Consider the following 23596-nt stretch of genomic DNA (forward strand, 5'->3'; position numbering starts at 1 on the left):
GCTATACAGGACATGGCTGACCATTTAGTTCAGGTATTCTCCCTCTCAAAACCACTTCTGAGAGACTCAGTCATCAGTGTTCTAAGAGTGCATGATCAGTCTATCACTGATGTTCTGCTTAATGAATTAATGGAAGCTATTATGAAGACTAATGTATTTGTTAGTGCTATTACAAAGGGTGCTGAGCTTTCCACTCCTAAGCAAAGAAAAACATTTGTGAGAAGCTACTATCCCTCTTGTAATGCCAATACTGTAGATTCCAAGGGGGACAATGTAGTGTATGTTCCAATATTACAAATGCTGCAGACAATATTAAAACATACTGAACTTGAGAATTTTCAAGAAGCCTAAACGTCACCACGTTGAATGTACATGTGAAAATGGGACTAATTTCCATTTTTTAAAAAGAAAATCAGTTTCTGTCAGCAGCAAGAGAGCCAAAGTGGTTACTGATATTTTATATGGACGATATTGAGCTGGCCAATCCTTTAGGCACAGGTAGAAAGACCCACAAGCTTTGTGTAGTGTACTGGTTGCTTGCTGATCTACTCTGTCAGTATAGGTTCAGCCAACATGTCATACTACTATGCAAAATGTCTGACTGTCTGCAGAAGTGTGGTTATGACAGTGTTTTGTCACCTTTGTTGAAAAACTTGCAGACTCTAGAACAGGATGATATTTTCATTGAAACTCTTGGCGAGTGTATGAGAAGCATGAGAACAAAGGGTTTCCAGGATCTTCATGTTCAAAATGCTGTGCAAGGGGAAAATCTGACATATGTTGGTGTTACTAGTGATTGTCCTCTCAGAAAAACACTTAAGCATTTTCATCCCATTACATACTGCATAATCTATTGGAGGGTATTGTGCCTCTTGAGTTGGCTCTTTGCATTGGCAAAAATTATTCCACTGAAGTGGAATAACAGTTTGTTATGTCACTCAGCTGCCCAAAAAGCTGAGTCCCTGATGTACATGCACTGTTAAGGCCCGCGTCTGTTGCTGGTACCAGTTTGGGAGCACCGGAGGCCGTATGAGGGGAACAGCGTCCCAACAGCTTCCAATGCACTGTTCCGGCGTCTCTGGCCGTCCATCGAGTCCCTCCTGCCGCCGCTGCCTCTCGCTGGTCCACGTCTGTTCTGAACAAAAGCTTCTACTCTCTGTTTCTTCCTGTCTTCCTTCTGCATATCCGGCGACCTGGCCTCCTTAACAGCCAATCTATGGGCCCATTCCATCACCTGATTGGCTGGTGCAGCAGTCCAAAACCTATATCATAATAAACACAATTGTAACTATGAATCCAAAATATAAATAAACATGCGAATTAAACCAAATACAACACACGGCACATAACAGAAAATACTGTATAAAACAAGTAGTGTATAACACTCAACATGACATGAGTACTATTACATGGAACACTACCCAGATTTGACAAAGCGCTTTGGTTCACTTGTTAACTTGGAGACCATGAGCTTGGAGGGAAAACATTGTTTTTTCAAAAGGGTGGTCCAGGATACAAAGCATATCTCAAAAACACAAGGCATCAGTATATGATGGCATATCACCTCAGTGTGCCATTATTTTTCAGACGCTGTACACAGGCCTCATGCCTCACCTCTGTACTGACTGCAACACCACCTCAAGTGACAAAAGACTTCAATAGTGCCTGTGTTTTAAATTTTGAACTTTCAATTTGTTACCAGAACAACCACTTCTGTACTTTATTTGTCAAACAGCTTACTCTTTATATCTTTAATGTGTGTGTATGTAATTGTCCACCATGACGTGTGCTGCTACCTTTCTTGGCCAGGTCACCCTTCTGAAATAGGTCTTGATCTGAATGGATCTTTTATCTGGTTAAATAAAGGTTTAATGAAAAAAAAAGAGAGACCAAGACAGACAGGTAAAGTATATACAGCTCATCAAAGGTCTTCATAAATGGTACCGAGTATGGAAATGGGATGTTTGTTTCTGCAGGTCAGACTGGAGGGCCTCCAACATTCTGCAGGATTGAGTAGTTACTGCCTGTAAAAAACTATTTTTTTTTTTTTTTTTGCAGGAACTACAAATGCTGGTACAGTGAGCATTTAAGCACTGAGCATTAATTTAAGCTGACGTCATTAGATGACTTTTCTGTCCATGAGTTGTCACAACTTAATGATACAGTAAGCATCACAGCATAAATTATTGATGTACAGCTGCTTTTAACACAGAAGAGATTTATCTTGATCAGAAACCTCAATGACTGACATTAAATTAGAAATGGAGATATACAGCCTCTTGGAACAGTGTGGAGGAAATTGATGAACAAAAAAATGAACGAAAACGCAACATTGCATTTTTCTATTTCCTTTGTTCTATTAGGAAATAGCTGCTAAAACCGTCCTGCTTCATGTCCATACCTCCGCAGACATTGTGAGGAAGAGTACAAAGCCCAAAATCATCATTGAGCTTCCCACATTAGCTGATGCATTTGTCATATTGTTTGGACTGATTTACACCTTGCCATTATGTTTGACTTTACCCAGAAAGTCTTGATGGGTCACCCTTTATGACCCAAAGTGTGGAGTCTTAAGAATGACTTTTTGGCAGAGGACTAATCTCTGTTGCTCCTAGAGGACTAGTAATTTGTTCAGCATGATATAGGGCAATGACGACTTCTTTTCTTTTTGTAAATGGCCTACATATGTTTTAAAAGTATCATTGTTCCATTTACAGTTTTGAACTTTGTGTTTGAGGTAATCTATAGCATTTTTGCACTGTATGAATATGTAAAAGGTGGATACGTTGCATGACTGTTTCCACTGCACCAGACACATCTTTGATATTTCCATTTTCATAAAGTCATCATTGTTTATAGCTACATTTTTTATCATGATTTAAGTTTTTTTTCTGTTTCACCGTTCTATTTATCATGTTGGTCTACTGAGACTTGATAGTTTAAAAAAACTTCTGAAATATTTTGAAATAGTGTATATATTTCTAATTTTGGCTTTAAAGCAGAAGCTTTTAAACATGCTCCTGTGAGATGTAAGTGATAGCCTAAGTTTTCCATTACACTGAGGGAAACAGTTTTCTGTTGTTTTTTTATTACAGAACTTTACGTATGGAGGAACATCAAGAAACAAAAGCATCTTTTAGTATTGGAGTTATTTTAATTTGGACACTGCATTATGTCAAGTTTTGGTTTAATCCTTTCATGCATGAACTATGAAAGCCTCAGTCAGTGTTTTTATTTAGCTTTAGGCATAAAAAGAGCAAATTATAATTTTTTTTTATACTGAGTATTTAAGGAGTTACTGAAATGTCACATGCAATGGATATTGTGCATTTGAGGAACAGAAACAGAAAACGTGATAGTTTAACGTTCACTTTAGTGGCCTATGTGCAACTTTGACAAAAAAAAACAAAAAGCATTTATTTTGATTAAAAATATATATTTTTATTTCCGTCCACTCAAGTGGACATCATGCATGAAAGGGTTGAAATAATTTGTATTGTCAGGCTGTTAACCTTGAAAGGTTTCGCAAACTGTGACGGATGATTCAATCTAGATTTTGCACTATTTGTGGCTGTTCTATCTCTGAAGTCATTTCTAGAGGTTTTTCAAGTGTTCTGAAACAATGTATTTCCTTTTTTCCCACTTGTCCTGTCCAGCATTATGGCAGCAGAATTGTAATCTGAATACCTTTTAGGCCAAACAGATTTGCTTTGCCAAGGAAAGCTTTATGAATGTAAAGCTCCCCTTGATGCCCATCGACTGCTTCTTTATTTATTTATTTTTGTTACAATATTTAACATGTAATAGTGCCGAACCGGACCAGGGACAGGGAAAGAGCAAGAGCAAAGAAGAAGAAACGGAACAAAAATAGAAACAAAAACCAGACAACCAGCTGCTACACCTGTAAAAACAAAACAGAAGACAATCCGCGGCCTCTGTGGGGAATCCAGCCTTAGCGCCACCAGGAGCACCTGAAAGCAGACAAGCAGAGAAAAAACAAACACACAAACAAACAAAAACAAGCACAAGAAGCGGCAATCGCATACAACACAGCTGTGGATATAGATGACCTGAGACGACATGATAATACATCAACTGCTTAGCGACCATGCTACTGGACTAATGAATGTGTGTGTGTGTGTGAGAACATGCAACACCCATGGCACAGGACCTACATGATAACCGTGCTTAGTTATGAGTGTATAAGCGTACAGGGCCACAATCCACAGCCCCCCCAAGCAATCAGAAGCAGGCAGAGAGGGACACAGACCCAGGCCACCAGCAGCCCCCACAGAACACAGAACCCAGGAAGCCCACCGCAGGGACAACCACGCATCCACCCAGAAGACTGCAGAGGAAGCCCCCGGACAGAGCCCCCATAAGCATAGGGCAGAGGCCCTCCGGGTGCCAGGGGCAACAGCCCACCGACCCCGCCAGGCCCCAGCCGCCGTGGGCCGTGCACTGGACCCGGGCCCCAGGAGCCCGAGCGCCCCCAAACCCCCCGGCAGAGGCCCCACCCAATACCCAGGAGGGCCAAGCGCCCCAGACAGCCACACAGTGGGTCAGCGCCTGCCCCAGGCCCCTGGCCAAGTGCCCTGGGTCAAGACGTGCCCACAGGTGGGTGAAGTCGCGAGCAGCGGGGAGAGGCAATGCCACCCCCCCATCGGGAGAAGCACAGGCAGGCCAGGCGACAGCAAGTCCCAGATCCAGGCCCAATCATTACCACACACACTTTTACGTCCCATACATCCACACATCCACACGTCCTCCCTCCCTCGACTCCGCTGGGGTGTAGTGCAGCGGGCACACCAGGGGGCCAACAGCCCCCCAGCCACCACAGACCCCGAACCAGCAGAACAATTAATTAATCCTCCTGGCCCCTCCCTGCCCCGAGCAGCAACCAGGAAGCCGGGGTGTGGGAAGAAGACCCCTCCCCTCACCTTCTGGCTCTTCAATATTTTCTAGCTTCGAGCTACTCTCCCCCGGAGAGGGCAGCCAGGGACTGGGTGCAATTGGCATCCCCGCTACCTGGGAGCCAACACAGGGCAGGAGGGCCTGATGTCCACCAGGCTCGGGGCTTGCAGCGACCATATTCCGGGAGCTACTGTACCCCCAGAAGGTACCCATCCCGCCCCACCCCACTCAACCCAACCCCACCCCGGAGGACCTCTACAAAAAAAAAAACAAACAAACAAACCACCCGGTCACACCAGTCGCAGCAGCCCGGGCCTGAGACCCCCCCCCCCAACAGGGGAAAAGCACCACCCCCCACCGCACGCCCCAACACCCTGAAAAAAACAACAACCATCTGCGGAAACCTTGGAGGTCCCAGAGCAACAAGCCCGGCACCAGGACCTGCACCAACCCACCCATACTGTGGCGTGTCCAGGGCAACCCAGCCCCCCCCGGGCGCAAGGCAGTGCCCAGCCACCAGGACCCAGGCCCAGCACCACCACCCACGCCAGAGCGGCCCGGCCACCCGGCATAGAGCCAGCAGCCACCACCCCAAGGCCCCTAAGGGACCCCGCCCCACACCGCAAGACAGCCCCACCCGCAAGCCCCCAAAACTGCCCTCCAAGCCCGACACACAGTCCCCCCCAGCAATGACCAACCCGGTCCCAACGACCCGAGAGACCACCAGACGCCCGAAACCACACAGCCCCCCCCCAGCACACACCCAACCGCCCAGAGCGACGGGACAGCAACCCACCACCACCACTATGTGATAAAGCTAATCAGAGGGGACCAGATAGAATGAAATTCAGCAAATTGATGTTTTGAGGAGGCAGACATTGTTTCCATGCTAATATAGTCTAAAAGAAAATTTCTAAACTGGTTAATACACAGATTGTTCTTCGCTTTCCAGTTCATGAGAATAGTTTTCTTTGCGATACATAACACTGTGAGAACCATGTGTGCTGAGTTAATTTCCATGTTGATGTTGTCTAAGTCACCCAGTATGCACAGTGTGGGGCATGCAGGGATGCTACACTTTAGCCATGTTGATAGGTCCTCACAGACCTCAAGCCAGAACTTCTGGACAGGCACACAAAACCACAAAGCGTGTGAATAATCATCAGGTGTGTTATCTGTGCAATGTGAGCAGATGTTTGAGTGTGTTAGACCCATCCTGAACATCCTTTGTCCTATATAGTGTGTTCTATGAAGGATTTTGTATTGTATGAGCTGTAAATTAGGATTTCGAGTCATTCTGAAGGTGTTCAAACATATTTGTGGCCAGAAGCTATGACTAGAACTGATGGATAAATCTGCCTCCCATTTTGAGGATGGAAGAGACATTGTGTCATCTATCTTGGACAATAATTTATATATTGTTGATAGTAGTTTTGGGGTGCAGATGCTTAGAAATTCTGCTACCCTAGTCGGGAGTTGTAAGTCTGGTTGGTGGAGGATATATTTCTTTGTTATTATAGACTTAAGTTGTTGATATTCTAGGAATTTATTGCTGCCTATCTCATGTTGTGATATGAGCTCATCAAATTAAACAAAATTTCCATTTTGGATTATATGTTCCAGATGTTTGATTCCTTTGATCTTCCACAGAGTAAAGTTTAGCATTTTTTTGTTTTGCAGGATGTCAGTATTGTTCCAGATGGGTGTAAGCTTACATGGGACAAGTGAGGACTTTGTTATTTTAAGAAATTCCCACCAGGCTGTCAGAGAGGTGCTGATGTTAATACTTTTGAAACATTTGTGATTTTTTACGTTTTGACTAATAAGTGGCAGGTCAGAGATTTCCAAATTATCACACAATGCTTGTTCTATATTTATCCATGGTTCATCTATTGGGCTAGGTTTAAACCATTTTGATATATACTGTAACCTATTGGCTAAGGAATAGTGCTGAAAATTAGGTAAATCTAATCCACCACAGTCCTTGGTCTTCTGTAGGGTTTTTAAACTAATACGTGGTGGTTTCCACAGAAATTTAGAGATGTATGAATCTAGTGACTTAAACCAAGTAGCAGATGGTTTTATGGGGATCATTGAGAACAAATAATTAACTTTTGGTAGTATCATCATTTTAATGGTTGTAAATCTCCCCATAAGTGATATAGGTAAGGACTTCCAACGAGAGAGATGGTCCTCTACTGTCTTTGATAATTGCACATAATTTAGCTTTGTTAGCTCTGAGAGCCTGGAGGAAATGTTTATGCCTAAATATCTAATATTTCCTGACTGCAACGTGATCACAGGTATATTCTGGACTCTATAGTTAATGGGCAGAACTGTGGTCTTAGACCAATTGATAGAGTAGTCAGAAAGTACTGAGAATTTATTTATGAGTGTGATCGTGTGAGTGAGAAACGTTTGAGAGTTCTGAAGGAAAAGTAAAACATCATCAGCATAAAGACTTATTTTATGCTCAATATTTTGGGGTTGAATGCCTTTAATATTTCTTTCTTGTCTGATAGCAGCTGCTAAAGTTTCGATGAAAATAGCAAAAAGCGAGGGAGAAAGTGAGCAACCCTGTCTTGTACCTCTCTGCAGACTGAAGCTTGGAGAGGTTTGATAATTTGTCCTGACACTTGCATTTGGGGAGCTATATAATATCCTTATCCAGTTGATGACGTGTGACCCAAACCCAAATTTGTTTAATGCTGCGAATAAAAATTTCCAGTTCACTCCATCAAATGCTTTTTCTGCATCTAGAGAGACTATTGTGGTTTCCAGGTTGTTGATGTTAGAATAGTCTATGAGATTAATGAGCATGCGAGTGTTAGTGGATGAGTGTCTACCCTTTATAAAACCTGTCTGGTCAGGATGTATTATAAGTGGAGTTATTTTTTCTATTCTTTTGGCAAGGGCTTTACAAATTATTTTGAGGTCTGCATTTATTATAGATATTGGGCGGTAGCTGGATGGAAGTATGGGGTCTTTTCCTGGTTTCTGTAGCAAGATAATGTTTGCAGAGTTCATGTGTGGGGATAATCTGCCATTCTGCTTAACTTGTAATACCATTTTGTGAAATGCAGGTGCCAAAACAGTCCAAAATTCTTTGTTACTAGGCATATGTTGAAGGGCTTCATGGAGTTCTCCTATTGAAAGAGGTGAATCCAGAGCCATTGCTGGTTTGGTTTGTAATTTTGGAAGGTTGATATTACTAAGAAACTGATCTATGTTACTGTCTGATGGATCATTTTGTGATGAATATAAGGTTTTATAGAAGTCCCTAAAAGCATTGTTGATTACATCGGGGTCATGGGTGACATTTCCTTTTGAGTCTTTAACAGAAGTGATTGTTGTTTTCTCTTTGTTTCTCTTTAGTTGGTTAGCTAGGAACCTTCCAGATTTATTGCCGTGCTCAAAGTTCTCCAAGCGAAGTCTTTGTATCAGAAACTGTGTTTGTTTATCAATAATTTTGTTTAATTCAAGTTTAGCTTTTCTTAGTTAGTGTGTGTTCCTCTTTGGAGGTACTGTAGACAATTTCTAATGATTTAATCCTGAGTTCTAAATCTGATATCCTTGAACTTTCCCTCTTTTTCTTATTTGATGAAAAAGAGATTATTTTGCCTCTCATAACCGCTTTTCCGGCTTCCCAGAGAGTACAAGCTGACATTCCTGGTAGGTCATTATTTTCTAAGTATACAGACCATTCCCTTTTGAAATAATTAATAAAGTCAGGGTCTTTTAGTAATTATGTATTAAATCTCCAATTCCTAGCTGGTGGTTTAACTCTGTTATTCTTCAGTGTGATAGAAACTGGAGCGTGATCACTAATAGTGATGGGGTGGATTTTGGTGTCTGAAATATCCCTCATCAAGGAACTGCTAACTAAGAAATAATCTATTCTTGAATATGAGTGGTGTACCGGTGAGAAGGTGTATTCTCTAAGAGTGGGGTGGTGGGAGCGCCAACCAAAATCTTTCATATACTGTTTAACAATATTCGTGGATTGGCAGTCCCACTGACTTCCTGAAGTACTGAGTCTGTCTACTCCTGAGTCAGATACCATGTTAAAGTCCCCTCCTATGATGAGTGTGTTATCTGAGTGATCAGAGAGTGAAGTGAAAAAGGAGTGAAAAAATGAGGGGTCATCAACATTTGGACCATATATATTTGCAATGCATAAATTCATATTTTGAATAGATAAATTAACTATTAGAAATCTACCTTCTGGATCTATAACTGTGTTGTTTACGGTGAAATTTACTCTTCTATTTATCAGAATGGCTACACCTCTTTGTCTGGAGTTGTAACAGGCTGAGTACACATGAGGAATCAGCTGCAGTCTTTGATAAATGAATCTCTTGTAATAAAACAATGTCCGCCTGTAAATCCTTCAATTTATTGGAGATTTTTATACTCTTCTCCCTGGACCCAGCTCCATGCACATTCCATGAAATAAACCTCAGCGTGGACATGCTCAGACTAACGCAGTGAGTGCTGGATGCTTGCTAAAAGCATCCTGCGCGTGTGTGTGCATATATGCTTCCATGAACATGCCATTGTTGGTGTTTCAGTTGTCAATATGAGCTTGCTACAATATGTACTTGCGCTGTCGATGCTGTGTGGTATTTGATTATGTGCTCAGCTCAAAACTATGTGCGCCATGCTTGTTAACATTACTTATTAAGGTGGAAACGCAGCGGGTTGGGGAAGAAAGACAGAATAGAAAAACAGTGCAAAAGAGTGGAAGTGTGAGATAGAAAAAACAAAAACAAAAACAAACCCAAATAAACAAATATGAACTGCATAAATCCTGTGCTGGTGAGACTGGCAGTGAGCTATATATTTTGCCTTGATAGATAACTGTGAATTGGATAGATTATTTCATCTTACTTATATGCCATCTACAGTGAAATGATTCATACAAGTTAACGAATACAGATCACCTGGAGTTTAGAAGAGCCAAGGAGTGGTTTCCTGGTCGCGGTAAAGCTGTCCGTTGATAAATCATTTATCTACCGCGATGACAGCTCGGGAGCCTCCCTCCATGAACTTTCTCCGGATGGGGAACAGAACCCTGCGTCTTTCCAGGATTTCTTTGGGAAACTGGTCGTGACGCTGAAGTCCGTTCCTCTCAGCTCCCTGCCCCTCACTTGGACCTTCTGTTGGAAATGCTCGAACTTGGCCACAATCGGTCTCGGTCGGCGGGCATCAGGTCTCTTCCCTCCCAGGCGGTGGACTCGGTGAAAAGTAATGTTTTTCACTACGTTTTTTTTCACTGGAAGTTTCAGCTGATTTTGGAATAAGTTTTTCACTGCGAGTTCAGGATCCTCGTCTGCCTGCTCCGAGATTCCAGAAAACACAAGGTTGTCCCTCATACTACGAGCCTGGAGATCAATAATTGATTCTTTCATCCTCTTGTTCTCGTCAGAGATCCGGCTCATTCCTTCGGTGAGTGATTTCACCGATCCTCTGAGGGCTGCGTTTTCTACAGCCAGCGTCTGCACCTGTTGCTGGCTGAACTCCAACGACTCCCGTAATGCATGGAACTCTCTGTGTAGAATTTCTAACAGAGACATACGGGTGTCGAAGCTGGATAGTTTCTTATCTATTGTTGTCAAAATGTCCGTAGAATCATTACCAGCTGGAGACGTCGCTCCGGGTGACTCTTCATTACGACTTCTTTTTGAGGTTGAAGCCTTGCTGCTGGCAGATGGGGTTTGGTTAGTTTTCCCCATGACGATACTGTCAAAACACTCGTCGATGAAATCTGTGAGGCTCTCCAGGCTTTCTTCACTGTACTCTAGTGTTTTGTTTTTGTTTCACCCGATAATATATTTATTTAAACAGTAGTTATTGGCGTAATTATAATCTTACTATATTGTTTGCTCTCTTAGAGGCGCGCCTTGTTTGAATCTGCCGATAGTCTCACACAATCTCGCGACACTACAGCATCACTCTCTCTGACATGCTGCCATTCTGACATCTCGCCATTCCGATATTGGCCTCCAATTGTCGGAATGGCGAGATGTCAGAATGGCAGCATGTCAGATGTAAAATGGCGACACTTAATTTTTTATCAAACGTCAAAAAGTGTCGTCATTCCGACACTTTTTTCCTCCTATGGTCGGAATGGCGGTATGTTTTTTTTTTTTTTTTTTAACATACTGCCATTCCAACATTGCAAAATGTTTTACCCAAAACATTTTACACTAATGATATGCCGGCGCAAATACGCCCTGAAGTTTGGCGCACAAACTCTGCACATACAGAGGCCACAGCCTCACAAACAAACTTTAATAATCTATGATCAAAATCTCCTGAATTTCAAATATAAAAATACAGATATTAATGTAACTCTGTGTTTCTGCTTAATCAGTTTAAGTCTCGCCAGTGTCAGTGAGCTGACACAGCAGCCAGCTGGAGCGGAGCTTTCCACAGAGCCCATGCGTCTTTTGCACGCTGTCATCATATGCAAAAGTAATAATTGCTACGGCTACTGCACAGGGCACAGTTGCGAGCACTCTGCCTTTCCTTGCCAATAGGAGAGGAGAGAAATGACAGCATAGAATGTATAAAACACAGCAAAATGCAGTAAAAACGTTTATTCATGTTATTCACGTGATTTATGAGTACTCGCTCCAATTTTGGGAAGCACGGATGGGCTTTGTGCATTTGGCACAAACACACAGCAGTTGCGCAAGGCTTTATACAGCCTGTTGATATCTTAAGGACTTAACTGGTAACACCTGGGAGTAAATGTCATGTAGAGAGTGTTTTTACATGGCATTACAGCTGAACATATAGCTTTCATCCACAAACCAACGTGGGAGAGCCCGAAGACGCATTTGCCAGACGCACATAGGCATGCATAAAACCGATTTTGACCACTTCATGCTGTTTTATTTGCTTTTTTTTAGTTAACTTTCGTTTATTTTGGATTCTTATGCGTATTATGGAGCCGTTTTGGTCCATGTTTGTAAGCCTTTTTTTCCTGGTTTAAATTTTCGGAAGTAGAAACAAGTGGCATTGGAGTGTGTGATTGACCACCAACCACCACGGTCTGCTTCTCCTCCTCCAGTTGCCGAGACTTTGTGTTTTTAATAACGCTTATTATCTGTAAACATGTGTTAAACATATAAATTGCATGAACAGAAAGAAGGGACTCACCTGTTGAGTAACTCACATTTCCTTTTACGGAAAGCCTTGTCGGAATGGCGGGATGTCGGAATGTTGGGATGTCGGAATGGCGGGATTTCGGAATAGGTGTTGCCACCCATTTGCAAAACACACATGGTATTAACTACTGAAACTCCATAGATCATTTCTACAAGTAGCTTATTACTTAACACAAATAGTTCCGTATTTGTTATTTGGAGACTTTGGAGTTTTCAATAAATGCCACAAAACATCTTATGCATGGAGGTGAGAGCTTTTGTAAAATAAATGCCTTTTTGTTTCCTATCTCAGACCCACCTCCAAGCTGTCAGTTTTAACAAAGACAAGGGAAACAAAAAGTCTGCACTCACTAAATTTATTTTCCGAGTACCACTGAAGTTTGGAAAGTTTTCAATTTGACTTTTGTTGCAGTCAGGGCACATTTGACCTGATACTTGCAGCCATAGAACTGTTTGTAATTAGAATGCTCTTTAACTATCATTCAACTTTTGACACAATGGACATTGATTTCTTCATCAGCAGTCTAAAGAAACATGTTGGTAAAAATGTGGTGATTATGACCTTTTTTTTGCCATTTGGTTTAGTTATGTTTGTACCTGGGTGTTGGTTGGTTGTCTCCTGTTGTTTTTTCAGGCTGGGCTGGACGACTGGGAGGAGCGCTCTCACATTCACACCTGTGCCCCATTACCAATCTGGCACCTGTTAAAGCCAGCTCCCTCCTGGCCTGCGGTGTCGGATTATTGTCTTACTACGGCCGAACGCGCATGCTAGTTGGATGTCAAGCCAGAGAGCTCTACCCAGCCCAGTCTGCCACCGAGTCAGCCCGCAGCCCATTACCCAGCCTGCCTTCACGAGCACATACACGGCAACTTCGGAACACGGGAATCACTCGTCCCCCGAGCCTTGCACGGAGTCACCCGGATGCAAGACCTCCTTCCTCCTCACCCGGACCCTAGTTCATTCCCCTCGCCTCCTGAGATCCTTAACTCCCCCCTCCCTTAATAAATCCCTTTTGATCTTCACCTTCTGTCTGCTGTTCGCTTTTGGGTCCAGACCTCTCCAGAACCTAACAGAATAATCCGACCAAGAAATATGGATCCAGCGAACCCAGACGCCCTCCAGGAAGCCCTCAGCTCACAAAGCATTTTGATCGGCAAACATGATCAGCTGTTGAGTGGAGTTATGGGAACTTTGCAATCTCTTTCCCAGAGCGTGCAGCAGTTAGCCGCTCAAGTCTCTCAGCTGTCAGCAGCCAGCTCCGCTCCGCCTCCACCAGTAAACAACCCACCTGTCACCCTCCCCTCGGCTCCTGGAAAGGAACCCATGGTTCCCACTCCCGAACCTTATGCTGGTGAACCAGGTTTATGCAGTAGATTTTTGTTAAATTGCACCTTAGTCTTTGACCTGCAGCCTTCTAGTTACTCCACTGACAAAGCTAAGGTAGCGTTTTGTGTTAATTTATTAAGAGGTAAAGCGGCCCAGTGGGCCTCTGCGTTGTGGAATAGCCACTCTGCAGTTTTGAATTCTTTTTCAATGTTTTCGACTGAGCTTCGAAAAGTTTTTGATCACCCCGTTAAAGGGCAAGAGGCCATGAACCGGCTATTTTCGTTAAGACAAGGGTCTGGGTCAGTGGCCAGCTTTTCCGAGTTTCGTATTTTGGCTGCAGAGTGTGGATGGGATGAGCCCGCACTTATGACCTTGTTTGCCAGGAATTTGTCCGAAGAATTAAAGGATGAACTGGCCTCTCGAGATGACTCAACCTCTCTCGAGCAATTGATTGCTTTAGCCATTAGGCTAGACAATCGTCTCCGGGAACGGAGGAGGGAACGGGCCAATCGGACCCGCAGCCCAGCCCCATCAGCGGGTCCCGGTTCTAGCGCCCCTGATTCCCCGTCTTGGAGTCCCGCTAGGCCTTCCGCTCCCCCTCCTTCCTCTGATGAACCTATGCAGCTGGGTCGTGCCCGCCTATCTCCCTCGGAACGCCAGCGACGGATGCAACTGCGACTCTGCCTTTACTGTGGACTCGCGGGCCATTACGCGGCCCCCTCACACTCACGATTTCAGGGAACCACAGTGAGATTATCCAGCTGTATGTGATACCTTCCCCACTGTCGCCAGCTGTCCTTGGTCTACCCTGGCTAAAGCTGCATAATCCCCTTCTCGACTGGAAGACGTAGTCCATTTCCAGCTGGAGTGTCTCCTGCCACGCTCACTGTCTTAAGTCCGCCATTCCGGAGCCCTGGCAGTCTGCGTTTCCTCAGTCACCTCCAGATCTTTCCTCTGTGCCTTCTGAGTACCATGATCTCGCCATGGTCTTCGATAAGGATTTAGCACGCACTCACCCCCCCCCACCGCCCTTATGACTGCGCCATCAACCTGTTCCCTGGAGCCCCTCTCCCCACTAGTAGACTGTTCAATTTGTCTCGCCCGGAGAAAGCAGCCATGGAAACCTATATCAACGAGTGTCTGGCTTCTGGTCTGATTCGACCCTCCTCATCCCCTCTGGGAGCGGGCTTCTTTTTTGTCGAGAAAAAGGATGCATCTTTACGCCCCTGCATTTATTACCGGGGTCTTAATCAGATCACCATTAAGAATAAGACTCCTCTGCCACTCATCGATCCCTCATTCGAGCCGTTATGCCATGCCCAAGTCTTTTCCAAGTTGGACCTCCGGAACGCCTATCACCTCATCAGGATCCGAGAAGGAGATGAGTGGAACACCGCGTTCAACACACCCCTGGGACAGTTTGAATACCTGGTCATGCCCTTTGGACTCACTAATGCCCCCGCCGTTTTCCAGACCCTCATGAACGACCTCTTCCGTGATATGCTGAACCATTTCGTTTTCATCTACTTAGATGACATCCTTATCTTCTCTCGGTCTCTCAAGGAACACCGTCAGCATGTGAGATTAGTTCTCCAGCGTCTGCTTCAAAATAAACTGTATGTCAAACCAGAGAAATGCGAGTTCCACGCCCCCTCCGTCAGCTTTCTTGATTACATCATCGCTCAAGGCCAGCTGGAGCCTGACCCTGTCAAAATAAGAGCCGTCGCCGACTGGCCTCCTCCCGAGAACCGCAAGGAGCTACAACGCTTCCTGGGTTTCGCCAACTTTTACCGCCTTTTCATAAGGGATTACAGTAAAATAGCCGCCCCACTCACCCATCTGACCTCCACCAAGATCACCTTCCAGTGGACCCCTGAGGCCGACAGCGCTTTCTCCAGGCTTAAGTCTCTGTTCACGAGTGCCCCAATGCTTAATTATCCAGACCCCTCCCTCCAGTTTGTGGTGGAGGTCGACGCCTCTGATGCAGGAGTGGGAGCCGTTCTGTCACAAAGAGATCCCTCCACTCAGAAACTGCATCCTTGTGCTTTCTTCTCCCGTCGACTCAGCCCTGCCGAGAGTAACTACGATGTGGGAAACCGTGAGTTGCTGGCGGTGGTTCTGGCTCTTCAGGAGTGGAGGCACTGGCTCGAGGGCTGCAAACAAGCATTTCTCATATGGACCGACCACAAGAACCTCTCTTACCTCCGCTCTGCTCGCCGGCTCAATCCACGTCAAGCCCGCTGGTCGCTGTTCCTCAGCAGGTTCAATTATACGCTGTCTTATCGTCCCGGCAGTCGTAATGGAAAACCGGACTCGCTCTCCCGCATTTATTCGCGCTAAAGTCCCCAGGATTTGGATCCTATTATTCCCTCCACCTGTGTGGTGGGGGCGGCATCTTGGGAGATTGAGTCGGTGGTGAAGGGAGCTCAGAGGGACGTTCCGGATCCTGGTGGTGGTCCTCCTAATCGTTTGTTCGTTCCCCCTGCAGTCCGATCACAGGTTCTGCAGTGGGGACATTCGTCTAAGCTGACGTGTCATCCAGGAACCCAACGCACCTTAGTCTTTCTTCGCCATCGCTTCTGGTGGCCGGGGATGGCCAGGGATGTTCGCGAGTTTGTGGCTGCATGTTCTGTCTGTGCCAGAAGCAAAGCTTCCCATCGGCCTCCTGCTGGTCTGCTGCGTCCTCTACCCATCCCCAGCCGCCCATGGTCACATATTGCCGTGGATTTCGTCACCGGGTTATCCCCATCAGAAGGTAACACAGTCATACTCACCATCATTGATCGTTTCTCCAAAGCTGTGCATTATGTTCCCCTCCCCAAATTACCCTCTTCCTTGGAGACCGCAGATCTTCTGTCCAAGCATGTGTTTAAGCTCCACGGGATTCCCATTGACATTGTGTCTGATCGCGGACCGCAGTTTGCCTCCCGAGTGTGGAGCGCTTTCTGTAAAGCGGTGGGCGCAGCAGCCAGTCTCTCCTCGGGCTATCATCCCCAGACAAACGGCCAGACGGAACGAGCCAATCAGGACCTGTAAGCAGCGCTACGCTGCGTGACCGCTCATCACCCGGTCTCCTGGAGCTCCTTCCTGCCCTGGATCGAGTTTGCACACAACTCCCTCTCATGCTGCGCTACAGGTATGTCCCCATTCATGGCTTGTTACGGCTTTCAACCCCCGTTGTTCCCAGCCCAAGAGGAGGAGGTGGCAGTTCCTTCCGTGGAGGAGCATCTCCGGAGGATTCGGGAGGTTTGGAGGAACGTGAAAGCAGCACTCACTCGCTCCGCCGAGAACAACAAGCGGCTAGCAGACCTGCATCGCTCTCCGGCCCCTGAGTATGAGGTCGGGCAAAAAATGTGGCTCTCCTCCCGAGATCTCCCACTCCAGACGGAGTCACGTAAGCTGGCTCCCCGTTATGTGGGGCCCTTCACAATTTCCCGCATAATAAACCCTTTCTATGTCCGTCTTATCCTCCCGGATTGTATGAAGATTCATCCCACGTTCCATGTTTCCCTCCTCAAGCCTGTCTCCACCAGTGACCTCAGTCCTCCGGTCGTTGCCCCCCCACCCCCCCGGCTCATCGACGATCACCCGGCCTTTACGGTTTCCAGGATACTGGACGTCAGGCCCCGTGGGCGGGGTTTCCAGTATCTTGTGGATTGGGAGGGTTATGGTCCTGAGGAGCGCTCCTGGATCTCGCGCCGCCTGATCCTGGACCCGACGCTCCTCCGGGAATTTTACAAGGCCAACCCGGGAAGACCCGGGAGAACGCCAGGAGGCGTCCGTTGAGAGAGGGGTACTGTGGTGATTATGACCTTTTGTTGCCATTTAGTTTAGTTATGTTTGTACCTGGGTGTTGGTTGGTTGTCTCCTGTTGTTTTTTCAGGCTGGGCTGGACGACTGGGAGGAGCGCTCTCACATTCACACCTGTGCCCCATTACCAATCTGGCACCTGTTAAAGCCAGCTCCCTCCTGGCCTGCGGTGTCGGATTATTGTCTTACTACGGCCGAACGCGCATGCTAGTTGGATGTCAAGCCAGAGAGCTCTACCCAGCCCAGTCTGCCACCGAGTCAGCCCGCAGCCCATTACCCAGCCTGACTTCACGAGCACATACACGGGAACTTCGGAACACGGGAATCACTCATCCCCCGAGCCTTGCACGGAGTCACCCGGATGCAAGACCTCCTTCCTCCTCACCCGGACCCTAGTTCATTCCCCTCGCCTCCTGAGATCCTTAACTCCCCCCTCCCTTAATAAATCCCTTTTGATCTTCACCTTCTGTCTGCTGTTCGCTTTTGGGTCCAGACCTCTCCAGAACCTAACAAAAAATACATTATGATTCTTAATTGGTTTAGATCTTATTTCTCAAACAGGTCCTTGTCTAATATTGTTTGAGGTCTCATCTTCCAGCATGTCTCTATTCCTAATGGTCCACCAAAGTTTTAATATTAGCCCTCTACTAAACAAATACCACTGCAAGAAAAGAAAAATATCCATGGCACCAGTTTTCAAGCATGCAGGTTCCTAATTATACAGTGTCTTCCAGTAAAACCTAGTAGAACATATTCTGTGTTTTTTCCTCATGCTCTGAGTTTTTATCATAGATAATATAGCCTTAATATTAACTTTAATTCTATATTAGATTAAATTGGATTTTCTTAAAGTGTACACAGATCAACTCACTGTGTTAATCATCCCCTTGACTTATTTCATTGAGAGTGAATAGTTTCTTTATACACCTGTTTTATCTGACCATTTTTTGATAACCTTTCTTTACATTACTTGACTATAAAGTTCCTGAGAAGAAATTTTCATGTAGAAGGTCAGAGAATGCTGGAACCAGATTTAAATAATTAATTCCAATATAATTTTCTTCACTGCCATGTGCGAATATTCCAAAGACAGCTACATAAACTTTACTCCAGCAACACTTGATTATCTTGTTGAGAGCACTACAATTTCAATGCATACAACACTGGACTGGAAGGAACGTAATCAGTCAGAAGAAGCTGGTGCCTTGGTATAATTCACAGCTGCGTGCTTTAAATTTGTGGTATCTCTGCATACTCACACAACTCAGGTATCTCTGGTCTGGTGTCATGGTGTTTGTTGTACTTTATTTTCTGATCTTCTCAAACAGCAGCGGGTCGAGGCAGATGACCACCCTGCCTCTGGTTCTGCCAGAGGCTTCTTCCTGTTAAAAGGCAGTCTTTCTTTCCACAGTCGGCTCATGCATGCTCAAGATGGGGGATTGGACTAAAGAGATGTTTTAGTGCAATCTGTTTGTTTCCTTATATAGGAAACTGTTCTTGAATTGGCTCTGTATAAATTAATTGGACTAATCTTGAATTTGATTAATTAATTGGATTATGATTACAATGAATTGGAGTCTAATTGGTTTGATTTGGACAGTGTCATTGCAGTGCCTCAATATGACATTTGTGATTTGGCGCTATATAAATAAACTGATACGAATTTAATTGAATTTGACTCATAACATCTGTAACGCAATACAATATATACCATACACCATGTTCACAACATGATCTATGATCTAACTATGAGGCAAATAAGTTTCATTTCATGGGGTGCATCTGTTCTAACATTAGATTGGTTTCTTTTATCTTTGATATGCGTTTTATCAACATCACCCATTCAATAATTCTTGATACTCTGCATGAGTTGTAATAAGACGCAAGACAGTTATTTCCATCGTCCTCATAGATCCTGTGTTCATCTATCTTCTATCTATTAGTTTAATTGGAATCTTTTTGAAATTCCCAAATGAATCAAGCTGAAAAGATGGCTGATGGATTATTTTCTTGCAGTAACTAAAAGCCAATACTTGTAAAAATATGTCCTTTTAATCTGGCTCCCCTCTCCTCATATATACAGCAGGTGGGTAATACTACTTTTAGTATTTTTTCTTATCTTATCATGTCTGGTTTTCCTTTATAAAAAGGTGAACATCAACATATTTTTCAATTTCTTTCAAGTTGTGGCAGTCAGATCAATGAAAATCCTCTTAGCTGAGATTCACGCTCAACATCTGCTATTGACCAAGCGCTTTAAAGCCCACCTAAAAGCGAAAGACATTTTTCTTATTCTGTTGTTTGTTTCAGTGCATTAACATCTGTGTTTTTGCGATTGGTAGTTACTCAACATATAAGTGATCAAGGTATATGACAGGGAAAAAAACTCAGCCTGATTTCTGCTGAATGTCATTCCCTCTGCTTGTACTCTCCATCTGTCTCGATTCACTTTCTAATGAGGACAAAATGAGAAACAGAAAAAAAAACGTGATTATATCACATTTATGTATTAGAATAATTGACAAAGTGTGTTTGTCAAAAAAATTTTATGCTGATAACGAACTGCTGATTGTTCTGAACACAGTACACACCTGAGCTATCCCATTTGAATTTCATTGGTTTTCCAGTGAAGAGCAAATTCAAGCCTTTAAATCAATAGTTTCTTAATACAGCCAATTTAAGTTTTTTAAAATTAAATTTTCAAACTTTTTCAGAGAAAAATGCATCAAAGTATTTAAAAATTATTGAGTTGATTAATTGAAGAGAAATGTGACTTTACTCAAAGTGTAGTGAATAAATGATGATGCATAGAAATCACACAACTTAGAAATGCCCACAGGTACGTACCAGAACTGTATGAAGAATACAGTTGTATTATTAATTGTTCAAAAGTTTAAATTTCCACAGTCTAATATGCTATTTGTTGCTAAACTTGTCATAATAATACATTACTCCTCTCCTTCATTTGATGTTGAATGGAACTATTCTAATGTTGGAATTTTTCCACTCCATTGGAGTTCTGCCTAGAAACAAGGCACTAACTACTGCTTAACACTAACTGCATATGTTTTATTTTGAGACATAATAAAAAGTTGTATGGCAGATTTTAGGACTGGAATGATGGAACGTGTTCTTATTAGTTTTGAACTAAATATTGTCAACAAGAGTGGCATGGTGGTGATGAAGGACCCGGGTGCAGATATCCAAATTAAACTTTATTTATTTCAAAGACTGTAACAAAAAGCGTGGCTGAGCCCAAATACCAAAAAAACCTAAACTAACAAAACAAAAACCTGACTATGACAATGAGGAAAAACCTGACATGAACTAGGACAAACCTGAGACAACACGAGTGACGGTGACAATACTACTTTACCTAACAAGACAGATGGTGAGGATCTGACAAGAAACAAGAACCAACTGGGAGACTAAATACTGAGTGATTAGTGAGTGGGTGCAGCTGATGACAATGAATACAGGTGATGTGAGTGAAGCTGATGGCAGGGCAGGAGAGACTGAGGAAAAAAGTGGCATAGCATGGCAAAACTAAAAAAAGACAAAGGAACATAAAACATGATAACAAATGCAAAACATGACAAATATACTGTTACTACGGACTTAGTGTTTCAGGAGAAAGCTCTAGCCTAACATAAGCTTACATTCAGTTCCTCAAATTGTCATTGTAGCTTGGCCTACCAATGACATGCTGACAGTGTTGGTAATCCGCATAATCGCTTCATCAATGGTGCAAGTTGAACAACTGCATTCCCTTTTTTAATTTATGTTTTTGTTCCCCCACTCTTTTAAACTGGTGTTTAAAAACTAAAACTTAAGTCATATGGTACAATCCCTGAAATCATGCCTTGTCATTAAATTATTCCTTGAACTTCAGATTATATTAATATCTATTACTACCCAAAACAGACAAACAAACAAAAAAAATCCCCATTTTTAGTTTAATCCAACACGCCAGGTTTCCCCTGGGCTTCTTTAGCAGTTTGTCAAATCACACAGATGATCCACTGCTTACAGGTAAGGGAAGTGCCATGTAGCTTACCTGTAATCACTAACTAAAAACAAAAATGGACTAGTGTGAAAATGGACTAGTGAATGTTGAATGAAACTTACCGTATTTTCCACACCATAAGGTGCACCTAAAAGCCTTCAATTTTCACAAAAAACGGCCGTGCGTCATATGATCCGGTGCGCTTTATGTGTGCACCGGATTCCAAAATCTGTCACGGATCCCGTCATTTTGAATTTACCGCAGGGAATGCTGAGGATTCATCGGGGCATTAAGCCCCCTCCGCATTATTCACCGCTCTCCCTTCGTGTCTCACTGCCACGTTCAGTTTTGCCGCGCCTCTTCGCTCTCGTACATTGGAAAAGAATAGCAGCTGGCCACTTCCGTCGCTCGCTTTGCTTTCGGTGTGAATCCAGGGTTAGGCGGATCCCAGCCAAGATTGTTTTGAGCTGGTACTTAGCGATTTCATCATTAATGTCCCAGTGAGTGCCTGTTCTTCAGTCTGAGATGGGTGATGCAGACTGATGTGCAGTTTATAAGTGTAAAAACGACAGACGATGTTTTCTTTGACCGTCGGACCATTTCCCACTGACACAGGGACATAATACATACACTACGTGTGCTGGCAGCGATAAAGCAATCGGAGAACATTAGGTAATACGTGCACCTTATAATCAGGTGCGCCTTATGTATGGGTTAAGTACAGAAATGCACCCCATAATTGAGGGTGCACTTTATAATCAGGTGAGACTTATAGTTTATGTTTATGCATTTAGCAGACGCTTTTATCCAAAGTGACTTACACTGGTAGACAGTTAGGGTAAGGGGGTCTTGCCTAAGGACCCCTACTGCAGGTGTTTCATGCAGGGGATTTGAACCCAGGTCACCCACATGAAAGATGGAAATCTTACGACTACACTATCCAATCCCACTGTGCTTTAATACTACTTTATCAAACAAGACAGACGGTGAGGATCTAACAAGAAACATGAACCACCTGCTGTAACAATACCACAAATTTTTAACATCCCCACACTGATAGACGATATACTGATATACTTTATTCATGATTCAGTCCGCATATGGGACTAACGAAGTGTTATGTAAATGCTCAATAAAAACATCAGTAAATGAATAAATAAAAACAATCAAGTTTTGACATCAGACATCAAGGGGTAAAAATAGCTTGTTTGGACACTGGACGTATCATGAGGCCAAAGATCTCTACTATTCGAGTCTGTCAATGGTGGTGTGTGGTGAAACAGGACAAATTATAGCTTCGAGGCTCTGGCCACCCACCTTTCTTCACCTTCACCATACTTTAGTGCAGCGTTGATAACTCTACTGGTTTCTGCCGTCTTTTATAGTAGAGCGTTGCCTCACCTTTGTCTCATTCTCAAGAAAGACCCGTTTCAAAGTTAACAGATCAGTTATAAAGTAACATAATCATCAATACATTTTTATTAAAAACTACAAAGTCAAAAGTACAAGAAAGCACTAAAAACAAAGCACTAGGAGCATGTTTCCAATTATTCTTTCTTCCATTTTCCTTAAAATAAGTTTAAAATTCCTTAATGGAATCAAACTGGACAATACAGATCCTGTTGGGGCATGTTCCAAGTCAAAGGGACAGAGTGATAAAATACTTTTCTTGCCAAACTCTGTACGCACTGAGGGAACACTGAAGGTAACAAAAGACTTTGAGGGAAGGCTATGACTGCTTTGTCTGCGAACACATAGCAGGAAGATTTGTAAATAAAATTATACCAATGTAAAAGTCTGCATGTGGATAATGATGAAGAGGAAAATTAGGATTTTATTGTATCACATGTATTGGTTCCATAGTATAGAATGTCGTGTCCCAGTTACGAGTTTGTTATGGCCAGGTCGTTATTAATCTCATGAGTGCTTACAAGCTGTAAGGAATGTAACAATTGATGTTATCAAAAACATCAGTGGGTACAACCTGAATCAGTTTGGAAGGAGGAACTCCTGCAGCTTCAACTCTCTCATGTGAAGTATTTCTGCTGCAACACCCATGTTCATGTTATAAGAAGCACAGCAAACTACCCTCTGTGAGCATAATTTCAATCTTTGTTGCAGTGTATGCTCCTTTTTTGTTGACAAAAAGTGCATCAAAGTTTCAACTTACCAAACCCTAGTAATAATTTTGTCTCCGACAATGGCCCTTAAAGGAGAGTTTGTCTTCGATTAGCATATTTATAGGAAGCCACAAAGTCAATTTCACAGTAGGGAGAACTGCAGGCACTTTCTTTTTTTTTTTAAAGCAGCATGCCTTTTGTTTTGTCGGCATTAAGTAACAAATTAAGATGAGACAAGTGTAAT

This window comes from Leuresthes tenuis, unplaced genomic scaffold (assembly GCF_036924035.1).
Source record: "Leuresthes tenuis unplaced genomic scaffold, fLeuTen1.0.hap1 SCAF_24, whole genome shotgun sequence".
NCBI classification, from domain to species: domain Eukaryota; kingdom Metazoa; phylum Chordata; class Actinopteri; order Atheriniformes; family Atherinopsidae; genus Leuresthes; species Leuresthes tenuis.